We start from the raw sequence: 22,031 nt of genomic DNA on the forward strand, positions 1-22,031 counted from the left end.
TATTATTGAATAAATATTAATATCAATATTATTATCCATTTACTGTCAAAGCATAAAGAAATTTCGTAGCGACTCTGTTCAATTATTATTTCATACAAGTTTCTATAAAAATACGCTATGAATAAGATTCATGAATTTTAGAGATCTTTAATTTCATCGTAACTTCATCTATTATTTATAATCTTGCGAATGCGTCCTCTATCGTAAAATGGAGTGCGATCGATTACGGATCACTTTTATCGTTTCTATGGTATGTATTTCGACTCCAATACATTAATAATAATGACCGAAACCGTTGAACAATGTATCAGCCGAGCGACATACCGGGTAATTACACTTTGTCGGCTCCGTTAAATTTGTAATCACAAGTTCCACGTTATTACCACCGATAACGTCGAACTGTTCTGTTGACTGAATCGGATTATTTTAATATGTTATTCATGTTTTAGTACCGCAACAATCGCGCACGGGGATTCGAATATTCAGTAACAGATACGCGCGATACCATTGTGTAGCTCATGCTAATTCGAGATTATATCGATTATGCTCGTGTTATCCTTTATTCCAAGACACACGATCGCATAAAGTGTCGCATTAAATGACACAATTTACCCAAATTAAACATCGTTTATTCGATAACGCTCGATCATTTGCATACGTTTGATCGACGACAGACAAAATAAAAAAAAAAACCGTGAAACAGCTAGGCAACTGTTTCGCGGCTAATCGGATGCGAGCGAGTTCGAGTGCTGGGTTATAAATCGCGACGGTTGAATATTTCTTTCTGCCAACCATCGATATATCGTCTCTTCTCAGGGTGTATTTAAATATTTCACGTTCAATTTGCGTGCAAACTATTCACCACACCCTTCAAGTTGTCATCCATTTTTTCACGTCGTAACAATGACGAGAAAGCTTTGTTTAATTCATCGCTTGTCCTCTTCTCATATTTATTTTAATGGTTTTCCACAACACGTTAGGTGACTTATTCAAAGAAGATTTTGCATTGTCAATGTCGTACAACATCTTTTGCGTATTGATATTGGTTAATTGTTACCTTACGATGTAATTCCACTTGTCTCAACTCCGTTTTTTATTTGTAGAGTTTTAATTACTGCTCGACTTAACGAACATTTGCAGATTAAAACCATTTATCTAAACGTGAATTACTACACGAACGAAAAATCACTTTCAAAAACACTTTCACATTTACGATATCCTGAGCGATTCTCAATTTATTTCATGAAACATCTTCCATCTGGAATTTAATTCAGACAATATTTATTGTTAGACATGCAACGATACATAAAACCGTTCAAAATACGTATTATATAATTGTCTCTAGTTACAGAACTGTTTCTATGTAGTGGCGCACGAAAAACTATTCTCGTTATTTCAGCTTGATTTCCAGCGCTTGTATGTCGCTGTTCGCTCTGTACCCACCCCTTCTACCACCGTTAAAATGATAAATAGTGGACGAGAAAAGTTATCGCGCAGCGTTCATACACGAGGTGGTCACTGATCGATATTATAGGTCAGGTGTGCTCTCTGAATACCGTGCCATAGGACCAAACGGGAGTGAGTTTGATAGTGATGATACAGTGACGCGTCACAAGCGAGTACTGTTAGCTATGTTCTATCAACTTCTCCTGTGAAATTAATTTTTTAAAAACATTAAAGTTATCTTCTCCATGTTTTGCGTCGATCGATTACACTAGACATATATACATATATATATATATATATATATATATACATATAAATTTTTCAGCAGATAACTGTTGTCCGTATTTTAACGAATAAAATGCGAGTTCGTAATAAAAGAATTGTTTGCATTTATATTTGAATGTCTTAGAGAGAACAGAAGAAATATTTCAAATTCTAATCTCGTGCTGAAGTTTCTCTGAAAATATTAAAACGCTCTCCGTTTTACTGAAACTAGAACGAGCTATCCGTTTTTCAGCGTGGACACCGAAACATCTCTGCCATCGACGTTTATTCGCTTAAAAAATTGATTGTACAGCATGCGACGAATCAAGCTCGAGTGGCCAATAGCTGGTCTAGTGCTTTTCAACCTCCCGCTAAGTTTTCTCCCTTCTGTCCCTGCTTTGTCTCGCACTCAACCTGCTTTCGACCTCTCCAGTTGAGCCGGCTTCCTTCTTCCACCGATTAAGATTACCCACGTAAACATACTCGAAAGGAGGTAAATGCGAATAGCTTGTGCCCCTAGTGAAAAGTATTAACTGTATTCACTTGACCTTTCGTTGAGTGTCGATCGGCCAAGTCCTGGTCGCCATCTTGTCGACCGGTAAATTGTCTTTACGGAGTTGACACGGAGAAAGACAAAAAATGAGAAAGAGATCGATGCCGAAAGCTCTGCCCTAATTTCTTGCTCGTTCGTCGCTCGTCGAAGTGGACGACAACCGAAGAAACGGGATTAAATTCTTTTCAACGATCGTTACAGAAAATGTTACGGACTCTCAAGACCGTCCGTCGTTTTCAACACGAGAAATCTTCGCAGTGAGAATGCGTTAATTCAATTGTATCTCTTTCTCAACGATCCTTTTCGCGTTTTTGTTCCATTGTCATTCGATTAATCTTCGCTTGAATCTCGATGTTACCATCACCCGTAAGAAGCATTCTTGATAATATCTACTTGGATGTTTTTTCAAACGAAAGAAAAGAAGATGATGACAATGCATCGGTGCTTTTAGTATAATTGTCTGTATATCAGACGTGTTGTGATCGCGATACCGTATACTTTCAATTAAGTTTTCTTTTCGTACAGAGATATTTTTAATCAAGATTGATTGTTAGCAGCAACTTTTAGTACACCATTTTCTTATATCTATTAGGTTCACATTTTACGAATTATACTTTACTAAGCTGGTTCTTTTCGTGTTTCTTTTTGACGCTATCCAGCTATAATGGTTCTAAATAGTACGTTGCCAAAGAACTTTTAAAACGTCTGCTGGATCGTTACAATATTTTTAACATTACCGAGACCTATCGAAATGTATGATCCCATGCTAAACGAAATTATGAATTCTATTCTGAAAATCATGCTTAACCTATTTTATTTCGAACCATTGAAGTGAATTAATATCCATTTTATTACATTATCTGCATGGAGAGGGGTTACCTAGCTAAATAGGTAAATAAGTCTAACAGGTAAAGATGGATGTATATATAACGCAATAAATGACAGATAATATGTATATAATAGTTGAAACTGACATAAATAGATGACAGACAGTATATGTTTTTGAAGTCATCCTTGTCTCCAGCCTTGCCCGTGTTCCTTTGTCTTCCTAACCTCTTCTCCTCTAGTTTTCTAATTCGTACCTCTCTCTCGTTCCAGACTTCTTTTCGCTTTTCTTTCACTCTCTCCTCGTATTCTCACCCTTTATTTTCCCTTCTTCGTGTCACTTTGTATTTCCTCCTCTTTTTCCCTTCGCGCTTCCCTTTTTCTCCAGAGCTCACCGTCCGCGTGTTACCTTCGCCCCGAACCAAACTGAAAAGTCGACAGACAGTATATAAATATGTATAATAGAAAAGAAGCGTAAAATAAGATTGGATATGTGAGTGTACGTATGAATGTGGATAAATGTGAATGCAAGGCAATAGAGGGGGTAAATGTAAACCAATTTTCTTTTATGGCTGATAGATTGAAAGTAAACTAGATTAGCTATGACTATAATACTATATTATCTTCATCAAATTATACTGTAATCTAAAATGTCAACTTTCATTATTTCGTCAGGAATATCCTTATCAATATTATATCAACAAGTTATCGGTTATAGCAGTGCCAATAATACTGTTAAAGTACTATTTTTGATACTCAATAAGTAAACGGTAGCAATCAATTAATTTCTTAATATAATTTCAATTAATCACTCGAAATTGTGATAGTTTACGTTCATCGTTTCATCCTAAAAAGGATGCAGGGTTCACTTTCGTATACAGTCGTTCACATTAATAGGATTTAAGAGTAATACTCTATCAGTAGTATGAAAAAATGCAACAGACCATAAATAAATAAAAGTTTTACCGCTATCTCGGAAAAAATGGCTCGCGATACTTCAACTAGAATATCGTGCACGAATATTTGTGTACGTTATTTGCGTTTTTTTAAATTTCATAACTCAGATGCATATAATCCTGTACAATTGGTATTTGTCTGTTTTACTTCTTACTCCAACGCGTAACACTTGAATCAATATTTTGATAATCCTCGTTCCTAACAAAAGAAGGACAACATGAAACGAAAGAGCATAAATCGGTGTTCAATTTTATACGAAACATATTGCAAGCAGATGATACATTTTTAGACACGATTCAATCAGTAAGTGACAAATCTGAAATGCCTGCAATTGAAATTTCATATATTATCTGAAAACGCGTATACGAGTATGTATATCGCTACAGATTGATAATATTATTAGAGACGCATAAATTTTACAGCCTACCGTCACTGAAATCGACAAGTTAAGCTATCACGCTTGTAATAAATACATTAACAGTTGCATTTACCTCGAAGGATAACAAACAAACCTCCTATACAATTTTACGATACTACTAGATTAGAGACATCTGACAATAAGCTGACAAGACAGTGTCTACCACATTGCGTCTATGTACAATACATTCCAGCAATGACACGGCATTTTCGCGAAACAAACTATCATCCTGGTACGAATTTTATCGCATACCAGAAGAATCAGGGTAGAAGTAATGGCGGTGACGCAACGCGGAGAAAACGGCTTAGTCGCACTATTATTAAGCATTTTGCGTAATCACCCCTAACGTTGTCTCTGGCTGACTACGGAGTTTCCTTTGTCCCTGCCCCTAGGATTCCCATGCGCGTGATCGTGGTCGTGGTCGTGGTCGTGGTCGTGGCCGTGGTCGTCATAAGTGTGGTGGACAGGCACGGTTTGTCAGAACACGTTAAGCCCCGTCCTTCTCATTAATTACGTGCTCCGCTTCCTACCAGAAATAAACGTATTCCTCTTATTAATTCCGGCGTCAGCAATTAATCTTACACGACAATTAAATTGTTTACGGACAGAAAAGATGCACGTTCGTTGTCAAAATCATCGCGCAAATAAATGGAACGCTTCGTTCGGCAAGAGCTCCGGTTTCAACCACACCACCTCTTCATTCTTTCGTTCGTCGAAATTATAGCGGCGAATACTCGATCGTACTGCCTACCTCCGTCGCCCCTAGGTTCTTAATACATCCTTTTTGGGTTTATTTTTCGAGAAGTAGGGCTGTCTCTCGTTCCTCTTCCATCGTGTTTACTTTTGTAAGAACCTACGTATGTATATACATCACGTACGCTCGCTTGCTTTTTAAATATTAAATACGACAGAGGAGAGACGGAGCTTTTGAAATCGAGCGTGGCTTTAGGGATGAATAATTTTCACGTTATCTACTCCCTGTTCATTGGATTTGGAAGTCGAGCGTGAGCGATTTTTGTACCATTCGAAAGAATATAGTTTGGAGTCGACTACGTCTTCACATACGAATCTCACAAATTCGAATTTTCACAAATAACTCGATATATTATACACCTATCATAATCTGATTTGATTCAACCGTCTCAATGCCAACATACGCCCTCACAACTATTAGGTTTATTTTCCTCGAACGTGAAGTAAGGAAACCTCTTGGCAAGCGGCTAGGTAGAATGTAGAATGCTACAATATCGCTATAACTTGGAACCTAACCCAGGCACCGTGCCATGTATATCCTGATTTTCCTTTATTATGCATCTGCTTGGGCGATCCCAAAGAACCCTTCTAAAATCTTTCAGCCCCATAAACCGTAGCAGCAGCAGCAGCAGCAGCAGTAGCGTTACTAGATATCTCTGTCCTGTTTCCCTCAAATTTTCACCTTTGTTCGCCACGAAATATTCCTCCATTCTCTTCGATCCGTGCTTATTCAGTTTCAAAGTCACGAATATTCGCGTCTGAGCGTAATAACCAGTCGTACGTCTTCTGCTGGAAAAATCGTCCAGATAAATAATAAGAATAACGTCTACGAATCCGTTTCGTCCGAAACGAAAGAGAGCGCAACTTCGCAAACTTCTCTCGGGCTGAATTATAGCTCGTATTATGCCTACCCTACGAAATGCTTACAAAGAAATGCAAATGGCAAGAGTTACGAGGGAAAAAGAATAAGCAGCCTCGAAAGCGGGCAGGCTACGAAAAAATATTCGTGGATCGGTTATAGACAAGTTAGAGGAGGGTCTGTCAGTCGCAGCTCTAACTCGTTGGTTGAGTGACTCACCGCGCGTGGAAAAAAGTGAACGTCCTATCGCCCTTTCTTTCCTTTTCCGCCTCTTACCATGGACAAGCGAGCGTAGTGTCGCGAAAAGGCAGAAAAGGCACGGCGCGCCTCGTATTTGTCACTGGGTGCTAAGGGGTTGTCGGCTTGTCGCCACATAACTCTCCGGATACCTTATACCTCACACGGCTGTTGCCTTAACTTCAACCCTCTAACTCTGCCTCGTCTTTTTCCTCGTCTAACTTGCGTCCTCCGCGTTGTCGCAAGTGTTTGTCTTTCTCGAATCTCCTCCCGCTTTTCACCGTTTCTCCTCTCTCTCTCTCTCTCTCTCTCTTTCTCTTTCTATTCTCTGTATTTCCTCTTTCGCCTAGGATCTCGGTGCGTCTTTTTCTTCCTTGACTCTCGCGACACGCGGTTCCAGAGCACAGCTGAAAATTTACATTCGACCCGGAATATCTCGCTCAGTGCCGGGCGAGCTGCAATTTGTTTCGTTCCGTCCTTCGTATGTACAGCCTGTTTTTAACCTGTTCGTGCTACAACCGATCCACCTTATGGAATATTTATGCGCCAGTTAGGCCCTTGCAGCGGAGGCAACAAATTGGCAGCTAGTCGTGTTCGAAGACGAACGAGATATTATGGTCAGTGATATTCTAAACTCCATGTGATTTGTTCATATCTAACGCGAATTTCCACTTTCAAACGTGTTATTCCGATTTATGGTTTCTTCGGGGCACTTTTCCAATCAACAAACAAATTTTTAACGTTTTGTTTTAAAAGGCGAACATATCATATTTTCAATTCAAAAACTCTCTATATTCACTAAGCGGATCACGAATCGATACGTTTTATGCTCGATTCGCGCAAATCGGCGCAGACTTCGTAAGAATTTTCGCGGATTATTCAAAGCGATTAAAAAACTTGGTGATGTCAGTCAGATAGATTAAGATTGACTTGCAAAATTACAATCTAATTTCAGCGTATTCCAATAAATTGGATCTGGACATTTTCACCGAGCTGAATATCTTTGCCAGTTGAAATCCTTGACGTTTTGCGATCAATCTTCGCGCCAATCGAAATCCACCGAAAATCGTGCACCAACCAGCAGCCTGAGGGATGTACACGATATCTATATACATCATAAAGATTTCAGGAAATCGAAAATGACAAATTCGATGTACGTGGCTATTTCGTATTCGCACGTTTCGGGAAAGCGGTTGAATTTGCGCTCGGAATTGCGATTCGAGCCACTCTCGTTTCACGGACCACGAATATTCTGTTTGAATCGGATTCGACTTCGAGTAAACGCGTGTCGACTTTCCTTAATCCGGCTTGGGAAATTGTACGGCACTTTCACCAAGTGAAAAATATTTTTCGAGTTATTCATGCCGTAAAAGAGTGTAAGTTTTCTCTTCTTTGATCTTCTCGTCCTTTCGATTCCATGTTTCTGCGGTTCTTGCGATATTCTGCTGCAATCAACATCGAACAGGGAATAAAAGGAACAGGGGTACGAGACTTCGGCAACTATATTCCCTCGACATTTATTTCGATCTTCGGCAAACTTTCTTTACAATAAAAATTTCATTCGTTTTAAGTTGATCAAACAGCCCTTGCGTGGATCCTTTTTATCGGGAAACTTTTATGCCGGTAATATTTTTGAAATGAAACAGAGAAGCGGTCAAGAGAGGTTTCCAGAACTTTGTTTGAACAAAGAATCTTTCTCTTTATCTTTTTAATATTTTCTCGTACTTGGATCGTAGAAAGTCAGGAATACAGCGATGTAACGGGAATGTACTTATAGTGTCTGTTTCTGTCATGAAATGTTATTTCATATATAATATACAAATCATTTCTGTGTAATGCCTTTTTATAGTAAGATACGCAAATACCTGAAAGCTTGTAACAACTGTTATCGCAAATTGTATCTCATTTACTTCATTTGGTACTACACGAACCTATATATTGTACGTACTACGTTTTTCCTATTATAAGAAGAATTTTTAAAAACGCTTTTATTTTTATAGTCTTCAAATTGTTTAATGATTTCTCGTGAAAAGAATGTTCCAAACTTTGCGCTCTCTATGGACATAATCTTTTTTCTTTGTGGTCTTTGAAACTTGTGGAACAGTCTAATTTGAAAACCGCTTTTTCCTAAAATATACCAAGTGTGTTTTAAATCCTTCATCGAAGTTACCGTTTAATTCGACTCAACAGTTTGAATAAACTCAACGATTAAAGTGTGCAAATCCTAGGTGTCAAGAACGATCCGGTCTTTATCCAGCAAGCATAGAATCGCCGCCGATTATTGGTGAAACGTAAGGAAGAGGGTTCCTATAGTGAAAGGAAGTAACTCAAACGAAGGAATATTTTACGAAGGAAAAATCGCGAAGTTGACAAGTGTTGGACATCGAACGTGAAAAAGGGAGGTGGGAAGGTAGCTCGAGATTATGAGAGGAAAAACTTTCATAAAACATCCTTCGCACGACTAGTTTTCGTCGACTTGCGACCATTTTGAGCGTCTGCTAGGGAAGAATTTGAAAGCGTAGGACACAAGGATAGGTGGGTCGATACGTACGTGGATATTACACGAGTTTGGGGACAGCCATCCCCTGCGAATTACGCTCCTCACTATTCAACTTTTAACTGCCTGCAGAAGAAAAAAGTCGCTCATCGGATCACGAGATTGGGGGATTGCTGCCAAGTGTGGTAAGTTGATTTTCAAGTATCACGTACCGTTGATGCTTTTGTTCTTAAACAATGCAAATTTTCATAGTAGATATGTTTAGGTTGCATTGAAATATTTTTACGAAATGGGATAATTTTCCCAGGCAGCTTTGATTTACGATTTAACATTATCCATTGATATTAACATAAGTATCGAGAAAAATATCGACGTCTGTAGTTACAAGTTAAGAAAGTCTCGATATATTTGCGTGCACAAAAGAAACAAAATGTTATAACAGGAATACAAATATTCTTTTATAGCGTACATATTCGTACGTATAGTTCTCAGATTTGAAGAAAAGTATGGCGAGCAACGGTTTGATTCTAAAAAGAGACAGCTATATGCAGCCCTTTTGAGAGAAAAGAAAATACGGGCCACTTGTGCAGCTTGGCCTAGCTTTCTTTCGGGATCGCTAAAATATTGACCGTCTTTTCCTATACGAGTTCTTACACACATTCGTATTTTCGACCAGAAAGGAAATTTCAAATTATGTTTGAAGTTAAACATTTCACGGACGTAGTTTGTATGACGTAAGCTCGTATTATTTCCAGAACATTGAAAGAAACAGGACATGTTTCTGCAAGCTCGATGCTTCTCCCTGAAATGACGAATGCCTGTGTACTGTACATACTTCTGCCTGAAGGTATCTTTTCTTATTCACCTGTGATCCCGAAATATATTTTTTATTTTTGGAATGATAATTGAACTGTAACTCGAATACACGAGATTTTTATTCGTAAGAACGATGGTTCGATGAACTTTTTATTATTCCATTTACGTGTTTATTTCGCGTTTGGCGGTAAATTAAACCTGTAAAACTATAGAGTTTAGAAATACTGTATCGATATACGATGTAATACGATAGCTAAGATCTAGAAATATTAAAAATGCTATATACATGCTGTATATTTTACTATATACTATATTATAATGTATATCTACTCTGGAAAATGGTTCGCAAGTAGCATAATGTACTCATCGTGGATAAAAATAGCTAACGGGAGGATTATTTATCGTCAGAAGTATTTTTCTCGAATGATCGATGCCGGTTTTAATTTAAGGGCACGATCGATTGTTGTTTTTACGATGGGTATGTAAAGAAGAGTTGTAGCCTGTAATTTCATTAAATTCTTTGTTGCCTCTCCAAGACTCGCTTGCGCAACGAACGATTGATAAAGGCGTGGCCCTCGTATTAATTTTAATTAAGGGAAGCCTTCTTCGCTACCATCGACTGTAACTTATCGTACTTCTTTTCTGCAGCGAGTGTTTCTTTCGAACTCGCGAGAAATTGCCCCGGAGATTCATTTGGAGATTGTAAAGAAAATTTATCAAGTCCTTTATCTAATCAAAAAGTCTTGCCAGACATCTTATTCATTTTAGATATATATATAGATATGAAACATTGTAACATCGCTACACGCATGCACTCAAGTTTTGATCAACGTGTGGCAATTAACTTTTGTTTTAACATGTTTTAATAACATGTCATAACAAGGGTAGAATATGCAAAACAAATTCGAAAAAATTCAATTCGAAACTCGCTTTTCTACGTTTGTGTGAAATATATTATTCTATGTAAAATTGTATGCTTGCATTTTTTACAAATAAAGGAGTTACGTTAAATAATAATCTATTATTTACATCGACGATCTCAGATATTATAGAACGATAGTGCAAACTGCGCAATTACGATAAATAATAAAAATGCAACTACGGCGCATGATCTGTATGCGTGCATTAATGTTCCGATTTGATAAATATGCAAAAACGAATTGTGTTTCCGTAGCCGTATTATGAAAAGCAGATACAATTTCGAAGTGCTATTTCAAACAGATGAAAAATATTTTCGAAGATTTATTTCATTCGACCGTGGACCTTGTTTAATAACAAAAAAAAAAAAAGAAACGTAGTTTATTGGTGGTACTGCAAACAACATACACCTAACCAATTGACACTGTCGTACTGGGGATTTTGGAGAATAATATGCATTTACTCGGTTTGTACAATCAACGGAGAATAAATTTTATACATGTTTTCCATTCAATATTTTTCGAATCATTCCGTCCAAATCCCTTTCATGTTTCTGTTTTATTCGCAATTTTATATTTACGCCATATCAAGGTATTTATTGGAAATCGCTTAAATTACAGAAAGGATTGTATCATTTAAATTTGATTCAGAAAAATTTTTCATATTACAGCTAAGGTTGAAATATTTTCGAAATAAATTTTTCGTAGGAATGTTGCATTGCAGACAGGCTTTTACTCAATAATGTCGTATAAAATAATGAAACGTATATATAGTAATAAAAAAAAAAAAAAACGGCGCTGCGTCTCAGAATAGTAGTCTCAATTCACTCAAAATTTTCTTAACTTCTCCTTCGACTCTCAAATGACTCAACCTTTCTTCAGCTACTTACACAAAATTCTCTCGCTTCTTTTTATAAATCTCACGTATACAACATGCATTCTTGCCACATGCAACAAAATTTTCACATAGTATCATGCATTCTACTGGTCTACTTGTACATTCTTCGAATCGCTTCTCACCTGCTACCGATACTCCAATATAAACACTCGCCACGGTCTCATTGTCATAGTATCGTAAATTGTTGCAGCTAAATATACGCTAAACTCTACATGTACTTATAAATTATATCCGCAAATTATTACATACAGTTGAAATGTTATAGATTCAAACAAATACGAGGGATAATCGTATACTCTGATCTTTCTATGCTCTGATGATTCTATGCATCTAATTATTTATAAAGATACCTCAATTTCATAAGAATCGTATTCAAAGTAAAAATCTTAAGAACGTGAAACACAGAAGAAATAAATCAAAATGAAAGATTACAATCGACTTGCTATGTAATATGTATATATTGACTTGCTCATATACCCACTTGCGATTTTAAAAAAGAACTGCAGCTTAAAAATTTAATTTTCCGTTATTTAATTATCATTTCACGATATCTCTGTTACAGCATTGAAAACATCCGTAGTATTTAAACGTTTCGAGTACGATATTGAACAGAAACTGAAATTACAAACAACACGAAATGGTTTTTTGAAAATCACCTACCACTGCGCCAGTAATACAATACTTTATCAAATATCAAACACGCTTTAAAACCTAATACCTCTCTATCCTACGTCTTTTTCTTTTTTGTTTTATCATGTCAACCTAGTGAATTAAAAAACACGACAGGTGGTAACGCAACGCAAGAACGTTGCAGAAGCTAAAGCCTTTCAGCAAGGGGTGCTTAGGCAATAGCTTATTTGATGTTTTAATAACGTTTCTAAGATGCGGCTTTACGAAGATAAGTTCGCGTAATTGTTTCCCTTTAACTGAGCAACTTCAAATTACTCGTTCACCGTGCGTGTATCATCCGCCTTTGTCTCGGCATATTATAGTAGCGAGGATATTTTATTAGGAATATGAGCACAGGCTTTTATTGCGATATACATTGAATTATGACTGGAATTTGTGAGATTCCGCGAATTTTGCTTTTCGTAATTATTAGTACACGGGTTCACGGAAGTGTTCCAACGCTTGTAAATATTTTTTTATGAATATATTACATTTATACAATTTCATGTCCAATATTGCGATTACCACTATGGGACTAAAATAAAAAATTTAATTAAACCAACTGAAATGAAAATGAACGAAGCTTTAGATTAATTAACACGTAATTTATTATTTCAAGATGTTACTGTTTATTTTTATTTCGAATAAAATTTCTCCAAGTTTGATTAGCAAATAAGATAGATATCACAAACACAGATGGATCATATTAGAACTAAGTTAGAAAAATATCATCGATACAGTTGCTGATCATTTTTACGATAAAGAATCGACCAATGTTCGCGACTAAAGATAATATTTTAATGCAACAAAAGTCTCTCATTTGTTACTGGTATTTTCACAGTCTATTATCCTAGGCAGCTGTTCGTTTAACGATCTTCGAGAGACCATACTTCTAGGTCGTCAGCTTTACTGAATTCTCCTCTGCTCGTTTAGCAATGCAGAACGCTGGAAACTTTCCGAGCGATTTCTTTCGCGAACCGGAGTTTCGTTCGCGATCCCGCCGTGATTAAACAGAATCTCAAAGTTCGATGCAATGCTTGCTACCGTTGTTTCAGTTCAACAATACTTCTACGATGCTCGGTAATTAACACTACTTATTTCGTCTGTGTGAAACTATCGACGAGAGGCTTAAACAAGTTTTATGAACATCGATTCTGTCTTCAAAATTAACGCGAATAATTGTAATCAACAATAATCTGCAAACATTTTTTGTTTCTCGAGTATTTTTTTATTCTTTTTAATATTGGATATACAACTGAAATCTATCTCAGATATTTGTAAGACTAGAAAATAATTTGCAATATTTAAAATAATGAAAATAATTGCTTGAGTAACAAAATACCGACGGGATGCACAAAAATTTCGCAATATGTGTCGTTTTCCTAGCAGATTTGTATACAATATTCCAAGTGCGTCAACCATTTCGAGACAACGTTAAGTGACTCTGCCTAGTTGCGAGTGTTCTCCGAGAACTTTGGAATATTTTCTTCATAATTCTTCTACAACTATTTCCTCTTCACGTTTGTTCTTTTTATGTAGTTTAACTTGGGGTTAGAATCGAGTTCGGATACACGTTGCAGTGGCTTAAGTAAATTACACATGCATCGACAGACGCGCCGAAGGGGATTATGCGATAGAAATTTTTCTCGGTGACACACGCAATTTTATTTTGGAGTAAAATGTTATTAGTAGACGCCGAGAATTACGCGGTTCATTCTGGTTTTGCGTTTTACGATTCCAGAATGATATAATTTTGGAAATTTTAGTATTATAAGTCTTCACGAAAATGCTAGCAATGGGTGTTATTCTTCTAATAGTTAATCATCTTCTTTTCGCTTATAAATCTCTCTTTTTCAGTTTTCTTTAACATTAAAATAATCCTGCATAATAAATAGTTTTTTTTTATTTTTGGTACTTATACTTTGCTTACTATAACACGATATAACATGTTAATTTATTAATTTCTACTAGCTTCTACCTTACATTTATTCAAAATAGAAAGCTACAAGATCAAAATTACTTTGATGTTCGAATATTTCCACGATCGACTATAATTATCGACTATAATCTCTGCTTTTTGATGATATACCGATTCAAACGTTTATTCTCTCGTATTTCGAAAAAGAATTATACCGACGTCGAATGAACGTATCCAGCTGGAAATCCTTTCAGCAGCCAGACGTCGTCAGAGTCTGACTTTATCGTTTTTGCAGCATCACCGACTTTTCGTTTAAGAAAAACGAGATAACGATGCGGTATATAGTATCGCAGCGATGTTTAATACTGCTCGTGGAATTTCGCTTTTTAAATGGTTTCTTCTCTTTCTCTTCTGCTCAAACTTTTTACGTGCCCGTCTGTGCATCATTTCGGTGGCCCCCGAATCATAAATTACGCCTTCTTTAAAAATTTAGACCAGACATCGTGGTAAAAAGTAAAAGTTTCGAGTACTACGGCTTTTCTTCGAGTCGCGCTTTACGCTTCGAAGTAGTACACGAAGGAAAGAAAATCTAATGCGCATCGTTCTTAAAGTAGCCGACGAAAATGTTTGAACGCTTACCATAGAAAATTTGTACGCATTTATGCATATATCGCGTGTAATATATTGTTTCTTTGATGACAATTAATCGATAATATTCTGAATTTGGTAAAAAAGATGGAACACGTGACTTATCACCTTTTTTCTCTCTAGTTTTCATATGCATATGCACGTGGCTGTCTTTGATGAAAACATTATTAATTCAGAAAAATTAAATATATCCATATTCATACAGCATCGTCAAATGATATAAGGGACTTTAAAAATATTTTCTGAAAGCGCCGACTTGTATAATCAACTAAATCAAAGGGATTTTTTTAATTTGAATAACATCACACTCGGATTCTACCAGCATCATTTTTAAATTGATGTTTGATGCAAAACAGTACCTACCATCTCAAGTTCATATTTTAAGTCTCACTTTTATGAAATACACAAAATAAAACATTGTTATTGTTGAAATTATAAAATGATTATGTAAATTGCTTTTTCTGTATCTACATGAAAGTTATATGAAAGTAAAAGATAATAAGATCAGTGTCCTGAATAGTTTTACTTTAAACATTTATTTTAATTATTAATACGAGTGGCCGTAAAACCTTCCATTGCGTTATGTAAGTGAAACTGAAAAATTATAACATTTAAAGTTAAACGCACGGAGAGGTCGACTCAACAAGGTACATACTTTTATCGTGAATTATCCAAGAACATTAACTTTTAACGACAGCTTTCGTCTTAGACCTAGATAGTGAAACATAGATACGTATTAAGTTCAGCTAATAATTGTTAAAGTTTCAGAGTCGTTCCATTATTGTATCTACAGTTTCTATTATCTTATCAGTACAAGATTATGCAAAACACTTTACCTCTACAATTATACGAAGTAAAACTATTAAAGCATTTTCTTCGTATCGGAATACTGATTACGGTAGAAGATTCTCTTTACAAAAGGAACTACTATAGAATTAAGTAAACCAACTGAAACTATCGTAGATAATCAACGACGAACAATATCAACGTCAATAATTTCGCAACGCTCTTTCAACATTTTCCCATAAGCTTGCTAACACTTATGAACAAGTGTGCACATCGTTACGTACACGCTGTATGAAATCATTACCTCTGAGGCATTACTTACATGTGTAATACTTACACTAATAACCGACAAATCCAATTATTCAACAACGTCTGTGTCATAAACGCGAAGAGGGCTGCTCGACACGGAGGCATCTTTCACGCATCTGGAGGTCTCGTAAATCCGCTAACATACGGAGCTTACTGTGAGAAAATCGTCGTAGCGTTTGGCCGTCGCGTCTTGTGTCACGGACGTTTATGACTTTCAGACTACTTTCACTGTGACATACCACGTTGTTCTCCCCAATGTGTACAAATAAACCGTATATATACATATAGAACCATACGTTTACGTACAACCAATGTCGTACGTACAACCAATGTCGTACGTACAACCAATGTTGTACGTACTTACACGGATATACATATACATTCCCGTTCATAAATACTAGGGGAATGTATATATATATCCGTGTAAGTACGTACAACCAATGTCGTACGTACAACCAATGTCGTACGTACAACCAATGTTGTACGTACTTACACGGATATACATATACACTCCCGTTCATAAGTACTAGAACACTTACGCGAGCTCCATTAAATCTGAAAAATGATTAAGAAATCATTCGAATCCTTAAAAATTATTACTTAAAATAATTTACTGAAAATGACAATATAATAGATAATTTTATAAATTTTTAATATAGTAAAATTAATTTTTATAGTCGTACAGTGTTAATAAAATTTCAAGATTTTTTGCATAACACACATAATGTATTCATAAAAATATTATACAAGTATTCGAATATTTTCGTGAGTTACTGTATATAAAATCATAATTTTACATCGATATAAAATTTTGATCGATTAATTGTTTCCTTCATAACTCGGATTAATGATCGCTGTTCAACCAGCGTTTCGCGTTTCATCGTGAAATCAGCAAGTGTTCCAATGTTCGGTATTTATGAACAGTACGTAGGCGAAAGGCGCGAGGTTAATCGCATGTCTGAAAACCTCGTAACCCCTTACCTCGACTGTGACATTTCTACGACAGAAATAAGTTCGAGTTTAAAGAACATAACCAGAAAATTTTCCAGAGGCTTCTCTCTAATAAAACGAATTAAAGAAAAAGTCTGTTTATTGGATAATATTACGTTTTATGACAAATATTTTCAACAACACAGAGAAAAGACGTGCGGAAGGAACAGCCTAAAAACACAACGTGTAACCTGTTAGCTTGACAAGCTAGTAAATCATTCACAAGCATTGGTATTTGACGATCCGTGAAAAGCTGAGAGTGTAAAGGGTGCAGAAGGCTGACCTATAAATTGTGAGACGGACTATACCATTACGTTGCACTCTAAATCCATAATTCAAGGGGCTCTTTGCTTAGTAATTGTCAACGATACATACAGTCCCGACTGTAGGTAGGAAATTTCAACAGACAATCGTAGTTTTCGTATAACGCGTTTAAATCGACTGCGAGCTCTATTGTTCTAAATTCCGCGTACAATCTTGTTTACATTGACAAAATTCGCGGAATTAACGCTGCCCTAAAAAAAACACGATATACAGCATTCGAATATGAATTTCACGGTCCAAGCAACTATTTAGTGAGGCAAACAAATTAATCGTGACTTTGTTTAAAGCAAAATCATTAAATATGCTGCAGAGAGTTTATTTAGCTACAATTAGCATTAAAAGTATCTTTACGTAATGGTTGATCAATTTTTTAATAGGAACAAAATGAAAATAATCGAAAATTAATATTTTGTCTTGGAATTGTATAATTCTGTTTTGGCCTTATTCGCTTTTGGTGTTCATATTCTTGTTAATATAATTCTATACAAATATGTACATTATCGCTTGTAACGGTAAATGAATTTCAACACTACGACATTAAAAAGATCAAAGCTACATCAACGCAACGTTTCATTTGTAATTTTGTTCTGTTTTCTTTTCAATGCACACTGTAGCGACTCCATTCGATCGCGATTATGAGAATAAATTTCAAGAATTTGCTAGATATATTATATTAACCTAATACATTCACTGTCACTAAAATATAGTTGTTTCATAACTTGCATGCATCGATAGCAGCGAATATCTTACGTAAACATCTTTTCTAACTCCTTTCAATTTTCCGAACAACATTCACATTACTCTCTTAACCCCCTGTGTCATTTATACCGCAACAAGAGACGAAGCAAAGGAAACGTAAGGGAAATAGAGACGAAGTTTTCCACTCGATTTTCAAAGCCACTCCATTCATCCTCGAAGTAATCACACGAATCTCGTACACGTAATGATTGTGCAACGAACAATATCAATTCAGTCTCGGCAGACAGGAAAATCGGCGAAAGTCGAGAGACACAGCTCCGAAAGGGGTAGAAGAGACGAGCTGCGAACAGGAGGCTAATTTTCCCCGGAGAGGGATTAACCCCTCACGGACAATGTATAGTCCATGGAGAAGCGTCAGCGTGGTAGAGAACCACGAGGGACGGAAGAAAGACGAAGAGAGGATCTTAAGGAAGAGACTCTTACCAGTGGTAGATACACGTAAGAAGAACTTGCGGTCTTGAGAGGCTAAAGATGGTGGCGGTGTGGTAGAGAAGAGCACTGTGGTTGAGGAATAGCCGGTGTACAACTCGCTCTTACCAGATTTCCTACCGCTATCAACTATTTTGCATTTCGTTGTTATTCAGAAACAGTCGCAAACCGCGCCGTCTAGCGAACCTGTTGTCTTTCTACTATCTTTTCTCGTTTCTCGCCTCTTCTCTATCCCTGCCATCCCTTTTTCCATGGAACTTCTTACCCAACGAGATGTTTTATTAATGAAAATGAAGAAGCACCCTATATTTTCCTTGATCCTCTCATTCCTGCCCTTTTTGTCGCTCTTGCCTTTGCTCTTTGCAATTCCTCTTCATCTTCGTTCTTCTATCGTCCCGTGTTGTCTTCCAATCCGTATCTGGCGCCAGCTTTGTGTCGATTGTCTTTCGTTCCTGCAGCGTCCGTTTTCCCATTTTCCAGGATATTCTCAGCGACCAAGTATCTCGTTCGAAACGATTTCGACGCTCGTTCCCTCTTCGTCCTTCGGCTGACGACTCGCTTTGTCCATTTTTCCTTTTTGCTTCTCCTCTGTCGCCATCTTGCCGTCACCCTTCGTACCGTCACTTCCGCCGGTGCTTCAAGTAACGATATTACTTTCCGTACAGCGCGCCACGGCGGTCCGGTCTCCGGGGAATGCGACAACAAGCTATGCGCGAAATTAATTCAGACTGGCAACAAGCACGCCTCGGTAAGCCGACGCGAAGCTCGCGAAAAAGGGACACGGCCGTTCTAATACCTATTAAGCAGATGTAATAAACACACGGACATGTTCTCTCATCTTCAATTTTATTACTTGTGAAGCGCGTGTTTCGACCAACTAACTGCTTAAAGAATCGTATTTTGAATGAGTAGACACTGAGCCGGCCTACACCTTGAAATCAACATTAGGATAGAGAACAAGTTATTTCGAAATATAGCTTCTTGTCGCAACTGTAAAGAGGACCTGATGTAGATTCGGATGAAACAGAATTTTTAATTTATAGCGCATATCGAGTGTCATTCTCTCTAATAGAATTTGATGCGCCAATAGGAATCATTAATTTTGTTTCGTAATCTGTTGCTATCAAAAATTACTCCAACAGTAGACGCATTAATTCCTATTAGAGGAAGAAGAGATTTCCTTGTATGTCACATGTATCTCAACATTTCGAACAAATATCGTAAGCACAGGAACGTGCTTTAGAGTAGCTATGCAGCAGTAAGATATGGTTACATGTATTGTCAATCCGAGTGTATTTCCTAATAAATACATCCTAATAAATATCAAGAAGCTCTACAAAATCAACGCGCGTATCGTTTGATTGTAAATTACTGTAAAAATGTTTAACAAATTTAAAGAGTTAGATCATAATCATTGCCAATCCTAACAAATCAACTATACACAATCTGCACCAAGAAACAATTTTATTTCACCCTAACATTGCCAAATCGTAACTCTCAAAACTTTCCTAACAATCCCAACTGGTCGCGTTCTAAAAGGACGTTTATCACTGGGAAACACGAGATCACACGTAAATCAGACGCGCTACACGGAACCCCAGGCGAAACACTTTTCCCAATAGCAGTCTCCTTGCGTTGTGGTTGTAACGGTGTGCATTTATGGCGTGGAAGAGGAGTTCGAAGCGGATGACCGATGAAACTGATGACGGGCGGAAGGTAGCGCAGAACCGGCTGATGGTTTGGCTAAGCCGTAGATGCATAAATGCACAGTCGAGCGAACAGAACGTTGGTTCGGCTTGGTGGCGTAGTTTGTCGGGATGTCGTGCAGAAGCAGGGTCCAGTTGCACGCGGAAATGTAGGTTCGTCCTGTTTCAGCCTTCAGGCTACTACCTATATCCCTCCTTTACCCTCCCTCTACGCGTCCCTCCCTCTTCTCTGTCCCTTTTCCATGGAGGAATTCCTCTGTTCTGACCATCCCATTCGCGAATCGTGGTTTCATACGCTAATGTGCCGGAACCCGTTGCTTTATCAGATTATGACAGATTGAATGACTCTAACGAATCATTCAAGTTCGTTATTGGTTTTCATTCCCTCGTGTCAGAGGAATGTGATTGATTAACCATTTCGCTACTACGGGCGACTACAATCGCTCTCTGTAAAATGCCACTGACGTATTACTACGGGCGGCTATAGGCGTTCTACGTAAGATGCCGCGTTTTGTACATACGACGAGTATTGTACATCCTTAAGCCTTTTATTAAAAGTAAAATGGTGTGACGAGAGGGCGTATGTCGTCCTCTTTCCACAATGAAGAATTTGTTGAAAAATGATGAAAATGATGAAAAAACCAAAGTGTGTTGTCGATTATAATCGATTGATGGGAACTGTGGAGCGAATACCAGTGTCAGATTTGATGTTAGCCTATGTGTAACACCATGTTTCGAAAAATACCACACGCAATACCATTATTAAAAGCTATTAGTATCGTACAATTATGTTCTATTATATCATATTATTATGTTCTGTAATCTGTTTGTTTCCAAATTGTAATTAAAAGTGACTGTATTAAGAAGTTATAAACACTCTATTTTGAGGAAAGTATTTTTCTTCGAAAAACACCGTCAGAGCAGCTCGGTTTGCAGTGAGACATAAACGCGGCCGCTGACGATCTTCTTCGCGCACCGTGCACTGTTTTGGCGCGGCGGAGAAGCCGCCCGTAGCCAAAGGGTTAAGGGCTAAATATCTGTGAATTTTAGACGCTTAAATCTATGTTTGCTGGAATGTAATTAGATCTTGGGTAGCTGTGCTATTACAAGCGTGGAAGTATTCAATTGTCTATGGTGAAAGTTTATATAGGGTGTCTGATTTGAATCGAACGACTAAATTATCTTTGTGGATCACTGATCGTGTAGATCATTTTGCCTTGATATCGACTGTAAGTTTAATTACTGTAAAATCAATTGAACTCTTTTCAAGGCTTGTTCGATGTTTCTTATTTCGTTCTTTTCCTTCTTTTTTCTTATAGTAGTTTTTTCGAATTCTTCTATCTTGCATTAATATTCAACGTTGTCGAGCGTTGATCCGTATAAGAAACGTGTATTATGTTATACATATTATGTATAACGTTGAAGTTCCTCAAGACACGTATTCTACACCACATATTTAGAGAAAAGAAAGTTTCGCGTTATGTTTTATTCAGCCAAGAATGTCTTTAGCGTTTTGTTGGATGCTAAAATATACAGTATTATGCATACCTGTATAAAACTATGGAAGATTTCTTTTGAAAGATTTCAGTGCATAAAGCATTTTAAGAGATATTCTCTTCCTGTATTTTTTCAACTACATACTTTACATTGATAAGTATAATTTCGTTAGAACTTTAACCTACACAAAACTTCAAAGTATCGAATATTTACGTAGGCTTAAAGAATATAATCACATTTCATAGTTGAAAATCAACAAACAGTTAATTGTATATCTTGCTAATCGTAAAATTTGTGTAGTTCTTTACCTCTGCCATGCAAATGCGGTTTGTAAAGGATTTCAGCCGTAATATAGTTGTTACACGACATTTACCATCAATGTAAATGACACGTGCTCGTGTTTCCGAATAAAACTCACTGCCCTTTATTACAAATCGGTCAATTACTTTCAGCGTTGAGCGAAGGCAATTTTGATCACGCAATTTGACACACATATACGTACACACAAGTAATTAAATCGTCTGCGCGGATCATCGTTGATGAGAAGATCAGTCGA

At 37.0% G+C, this 22,031-nt stretch overlaps 1 long non-coding RNA gene across 3 annotated transcripts in view; it reads right to left on the reverse strand.

Annotated features, from left to right (window-relative positions):
• Window positions 1-3,201: 3,201 nt before the first annotated feature.
• LOC117156987 (uncharacterized) overlaps window positions 3,202-22,031 on the reverse strand; it is a 78,690-nt gene continuing 59,860 nt past the window's right edge. For 2 of the 3 annotated variants that reach the window (XR_013060048.1, XR_004464207.2), the window contains one exon: window positions 3,202-3,514. This is a non-coding gene — a long non-coding RNA (uncharacterized LOC117156987). Of the gene's footprint in view, window positions 3,515-4,803; window positions 4,990-22,031 lie in introns of all 3 variants that reach the window. The other variant, XR_013060047.1, reaches the window with a different exon arrangement.

This window comes from Bombus vancouverensis, chromosome 14 (assembly GCF_051014615.1).
Source record: "Bombus vancouverensis nearcticus chromosome 14, iyBomVanc1_principal, whole genome shotgun sequence".
Lineage (NCBI taxonomy): Eukaryota > Metazoa > Arthropoda > Insecta > Hymenoptera > Apidae > Bombus > Bombus vancouverensis.